Genomic DNA, 6,160 nt, shown 5'->3' on the forward strand with positions numbered 1-6,160 from the left:
ACCTCAACAAAAAATAGCCAAACATTGTGGCAGGTACCTGTAGTCCCATCTACTTGGGAGGCTGAGGCAAGAGAATCACTTGAGCCCAAGAGTTTAAGGTTGCTGTGAGCTGTGATGTTATGGCACTCTACCGAGGGTGACATAATGAAACTCTGTCTCAAAAAAAAAAGAAAAGAAAATAGGCCTCAGAAAGACAGCTGAACTCCCACATTCATTACAGCATACCCACAATAGCCAAGATGTGAAAGCAACCTAGACATCCATCAGTGGTTATCCTAACCTTCTCCATGCTAACCAGTGTGAAGAGAAGAGGCCTGGCTGACTGAGCTTCAAGGGGAGGACAGTCCCTTGCTGCAGCAGCAGGGCCATACAGGACCTGGAGACCTCAGAGAAAGCAACAGACAAATCCAAAAAAGAAGGGAGTCACAGCACTGGGGCTGACAGAGACACCTGCAGCCTTGCCCCTTTCAACCTTCCTTGGATCACTGCTGAACTGATGTAGTCTGGGCATGTTACCTTCCTTCACAAGAAAAGGGTGCTTCAATTGCTCAGGTCCTCCAGGGCTCTGAGTCCAAGCCCCTCTGCCTGGGCCACTGTGAACACAGAAACTCTGGCTTAGGCACCTTCACCTCTTCAGAACCTGGCTGGGAGCTTGGCTTAGAGCAGTGGAACCTTCCTAATGCTGTGGCCCTTTAATACAGTTCCTGTAGGTCATGACCCACAGGTTGAGAACTGCTGGCATAGAGGGAGCAGCTAACCAGTGCTAAATGGATCCCAAAGAAATTGGATTTACTTGTTTGTATAGCAAGACTCAGTGAAGTCTGTCTGGTCTCATCAGCTAGAAGGAATGCTCCTACAGGGAAGAAATAGAGGCAGCATTATCTGGAGTGACTACATGGAGGCTCAGAGACACTGGAAGCTTGCCCAAGGTCACTTAGCTAGATAATGGCAGAGAGAGCTGGGACCAGCTTCTGCAGTCCTGGCTCCAGGCCCAGTGTTCTTTCAGGGGCAACACACCCAAACCACTGTCATTGGCCTCAACCCGGTGATTTCTCCACTAGGCATGACAACCCCAGGCCTAGTGCCTGTAAATTTTGCTAAGGCCCAGGAAAATGTATTGGCTCCTAAAATTAAAAAGACAATAGCACTTTGGGAGGCCAAGGTGGGTGGATCAAGCTCAGGGATTTGAGATCAGCCTGAGCAAGATAAGACCCCATCTCTACAAAAAAAAAAAAAAAAAACTAGCCAAGCATGGTAGCTTATACCTGTGATTCCGGCTACTTAGGGGAGGCTAAGGCAAAAGGATCACTTGAGCCCAAGAGTTTGAGGTTGCTGTGAGCTATGACACCAGGGTAACAGAGCAAGACTCTCTCTCTCTTAAAAACAAAAATACAAAAAAAAAAAGACAACAGTAAAATCAATAAAAGTCGATGTTTATTAACTGTAAAGCTGTCATCTACTCCTAATTGTAACTGTGATGACTCTCCTGCTCAACCCTTCTTTAACTTTTTCTTGCTTATCTAGAAGGTGGGACACAGACATGTTTTAATGTGCTTGCTCTAATGTGCAGTAGAACCTCCTGAATTCCAGCACAGGGCCCCTCACAGGTCTTCAAACAGACCCACATACAGCCCTGAACTTTGAAGGGCATGGGCCTGGGTGTCCCAGCTGAGATCTTCGTATTTTTACTGAGAGCAGAGAACCTGGCAGAAACTCCTCCTGTCTCCAGTGAGCCCTGGAGCCCAAATGCACTCAGAAGCACCATCCACTTCATTTTCCTGGTTTCTTGAACAACTGATTAGAATCAGACATACCAAGAGACCCAGTCAGATGAAGTTCAAGATCTTTTTTACAATATTTGTAAGATGGGGGAACAGGGTGGGTCTCACTTTACCCCTGGAAGAAGGAGGCAACCCTGGATGAAGACCAGTGGATGGGAGCGATCTTAGAGAATCACAGAGAAATGGGGCCAGAGCCCTGATGGAACTCACCCTGAAGTCCACCTCCTCTGGGCTTTTCAGCTCCATGAGCCAATAAATCCCCTTTGTTGTTTAAGCTAGTAGGGGCTGTTGCTAGAAACCAAAATGGTCCTGACTAATGTGAAACTTCCTAGCTCTTGTTGAGGGGTCTAATGCACCCACACACAGTTTGCTCTCTTCCTCCTCCCCCTCTCCTCCTAAAACAAACACACAAAGGATCTGGTTAGCCCACCCTGAGAAGTGTACCAAAAAACCCTAACTGGGCAGGCAAGATGTGGAATTCACCGGCTCCCTATAGCCCCATATAAAAGTGGTCTCTAACTGCCCTCGCAGGGTGCAGACACCATCTTTGCACAGCCTAAGCGGATCATCCTCCCCTTTCAATAAAGCTGAACTAAACTTCTCCACTCCCCCTGTGGCCTCGTCTCTGGGTGCCATCGTTTAAACCTTTCAGCTCTCTCGTCTATCCACCAGGGCACCACCTCTGAAGCTATGGCTCTCCAGAGCAAGCTCTTCCTAGAGTATGTTCGCAGGGGCTGGCCCAGAGGTAAGTGCACTTAGCCGTTCAGACGATGAGAGCTTATCTGAAATCCAGGAACGTTTCAGAAACAGCCCCCCCCCCCCCAGAATAGCAGAGAGGAATGGCATCTGGGAAGCTGGGCTTGGGTGGGGTATTCGTGCCAAGGACTGATCTTTATTGTAAGACAACATCCAGCATTTTTTTTTTTTTTTTTGGAGACAGAGTCTCAAGCTGTCCCCCTGGGTAGAGTGCTGTGGTTTCACTGCTCACAACAACCTCCAACCCCTGGGTTCAAGCGAGTCTCCTGCCTCAGCCTCCCAAGTAGCTGGGACCACAGGCGCCCGCCACAGTGCCTGGCTATTTTTTGGTTGCAGCCATTACTGTTTGGCGGCCCGGCTCTGGATTCGAACCCGCCACCTTAGGTGTATGTGGCTGGCGCCTTAGCCGCTTGAGCCACAGGCGCCGAGCCAACATCCAGCACTTTTTGTTGTGCCCTCCACACCCTCCTAGGGATAACCTGTTAAACACGGATATCCCCAATTCGCTACGTACCCATTTGATAAGCATCCAATAAGCATTACTCCCCTCTATATGAAGGCTCAGCATAGAATCCCCTTGTCCCTTTTCCTGCTCACACATCATTCGTAAACACAACCTTGGGGTTTCATCTCGGGAAGCAGAGGAACCTCATGAAAGAGGGCTGGTTTGGGGGTCACAAGGACTAGAGTCTGGTCCTTGGCTGGGCCACTAACTTCTTGGGTAGTCCTGGGCTGGTCCTCTCCCCTCTCTGGGCTCAGTTTCTTTATCTAACCCAGGGCCTGGCACATAGCTGGTATTTAAAATGTTGGCTGAGTACCTAAATGAAAGTATTAGATTAGATCGTCTCAAAGATTACTTCCTCACTTGAAAGTTCTGAGACCCATGCAGAAATGAATTGCTATTTAGATGATTTAAAAAGTGAGTTGAGGGGTGGCGCCTGTGGCTCAAAGGAATAGGGCACCTGTCCCATATGCCAGAGGTGGCAGGATCAAACCCAGCCCCAGCCAAAAACTGCTAAAAAAAAAAAAAAAAAAAAAAGTGAGTTGAGGCCAGGCATGGTGGCTCATAATCCTAGCACTCTGGGAGGCCGAGGCAGATAGATTGCTTGTGCTCAGGAGTTTAAGACCAGCCTGAGTGAGAAGGAAGCCCTGTCTCTGCTAAAAATGGAAAAAGTAGCTGGGTGCCTGTACTTCTAGCTACTTACTTGGGAGGCTGAGGCAAGAGGACTGCTTGAGCCCAGGAGTTTGAGATACTGTGAGCTATGATAGTGCCATGACACTCTACCTCAGGGCAACAGAGTGAGACTCTGTCTCAAAAAAGTAAATAACAGGGCAGCGCCTGTGGCTCAGTGAGTAGAGCGCCAGCCCCATATACCGAGGGTGGCGGGTTCAAACCTGGCCCCAGCCGAACTATAACAAAAAAATAGCCGGGTGTTGTAGCAGGCACCTGTAGTCCCAGCTGCTCGGGAGGCTGAGGCAGGAGAATTGCCTAAGCCCAGGAGCTGGAGGTTGCTGTGAGCTGTGATGCACAGCACTCTACCAAGGGCAAGAAAGTGAGACTTTGTCTCTAAATAAATAAATAAATAAATAACAAATAAAAAGTTGATTGAAAGATTTGTTGCCTGTGAGGGAAAACATGTCCCTATCCCTGAATCTGGGGATGGAGGCAGTTCTAATTATAGCACCTAGCTGGGGTTAGAGAGGAGGAGATAGTTCCCCCATAGGAAAATCCAAATCTGGTTTCCAGAAGCTGAGGGTGGGGGATAGATATTGGGAAGCAGGTGTAGATCTGGAGAAATCACCTATTTCACCAAAAGCAAAATATCTAAATTCCTGCTACACAATATTGAAAGGACAGCTGGGCAGTGCCTGTGGCTCAGTGAGTAGGGCGCCAGCCCCATACACTGAGGGTGGCGGGTTCAAACCCAGCCCCAGCCAAACTGCAACAAAAAAATAGCTGGGCATTGTGGCGGGTGCCTGTAGTCCCAGCTATTCGGGAGGCTGACGCAAGAGAATCGCCTAAGCCCAAGAGGTGGAGGTTGCTGTGAGCTATGACACCACAGCACTGTACTGAGGGCGACAAAGTGAGACTCTATCTCTTAAAAAAAAAAAAATAAAGAAAGAAAGAAAGGGCAGCTGGATAAGTGAGTAAATAGAAAAAAAAAAATAGAGCTACTTAGTTCTGACTAATGATTCCAAAGAATTTTAAAAGGCAGGGATGTTTGAAAGGGGGTTAGAATACCATCCATGCAGCTACTAACAACAGGAAGGAAAGGTTCTCCTGGGTCTGACTTAGGCTGGCAGTGTTCCAAGCACCAGACCACAGCTTTCTCAGAAAGGTGGGTGGGTCCTGCACAGAGAAAGCTAAGGGTGGGCTAAGGCCCCGGAGGAGGAACTGGGATTGCCCCAGTTTGGAAGTGGATCATCCTACACTCCCCAATGTGTGATCAGCTTGTGCTCCAGCGACCCAAAGGCTCTTTCAGGAAAGTCTGCGTGGTTTTCAGATCCCACGTGGGAAAGAGGGGCCATTAGATCCTCTAGGAGGCATTACCCATAGCTCCTTAATAGGGTGTGGCCTCCTGTGGCTGAGGAGACCCCTAGGCTGTAGAAGGGACAGCCAAATGCATGGGGAACATAGGAGGTCTAAGGTGCCAGGCTGGGTCCCTATTTATGATATGCTACACAAGCGCCCTCCAGTCTCAGGCATGGACCTCAGGTATGTCCAGGGTTGCCACTGAACAGTCAATACTCTCCAGGCTGCCTAGGCATCTCCTAGGCCTGCCAGCCACCAGCACCAAGATCAGGAGATAACTCAAGAGCAAGTCTGTGGTCGGAGCCCTGCGACCAGACCTCCAAGAGTGCCTTCTAAAGAACCACAAAATTCCAGGCACTGTGGCTCAGACCTGCAATCCTAGCACTCGGAGGCTGAGGTGGGTGGATTGCTTGAGCTTAACAGTTCAAGACCAGCCTGAGCAAGAGCCAAGACCTCATCTTTACTAAAAATAGAAAAACTAGCCAGGCATTGTGGCAGGTACCTGTAGTCTCAGCTACTTGGGAGGCTAAGACAGGAAGATTGCTCAAGCCCAAGAGTTTGAGGTTGCTGTGAGCTATGATGACACCACGGCACTCTACCTGGGGCAATAGAATGAGACTCTATCAAAAAAAAAGAATCACAGAACTCTACCAACCAGACTCCAATTACTAATCAAATCAACATATTAATTTTGGATATCATCCATTACAGCTTTACTGCTGGTGGAATCATAGCAACTACTTTGAAAGTGCCCATGGCCAACTCTGGTGCCTTGAAGCTGGTAGAAGGTAGGTAGGTGCTGACTCACCTTGGCCCAGGATTCGGGGCTGTAGGGATATTTCTTAAGTCTCCAGGAAACCAGAATCTTGATCTTCTTCCTCTCTCTGTGCCTTGTGGTAAACGATCATGTACTGTGCTGTGTGTTTCGTAAGTGCCATCACAGCTGTGTCAGGGCATCAGATTTGGAAGATTACCCCACAGTTAGAATCTGGGTTCCCATCAGAGTGCTGTCTCTTGCCAGCTGTGTGGCCTCAGGCAAGGCTGTCACTTAACCTCTCTGACCTCTGGTTTCCGCACTTGAAAAATGAAG

The sequence above is a fragment of the Otolemur garnettii genome, unplaced genomic scaffold (genome assembly GCF_000181295.1).
Source record: "Otolemur garnettii isolate 467f Iridium unplaced genomic scaffold, OtoGar3 scaffold00140, whole genome shotgun sequence".
Taxonomy (NCBI): Eukaryota; Metazoa; Chordata; class Mammalia; order Primates; family Galagidae; genus Otolemur; species Otolemur garnettii.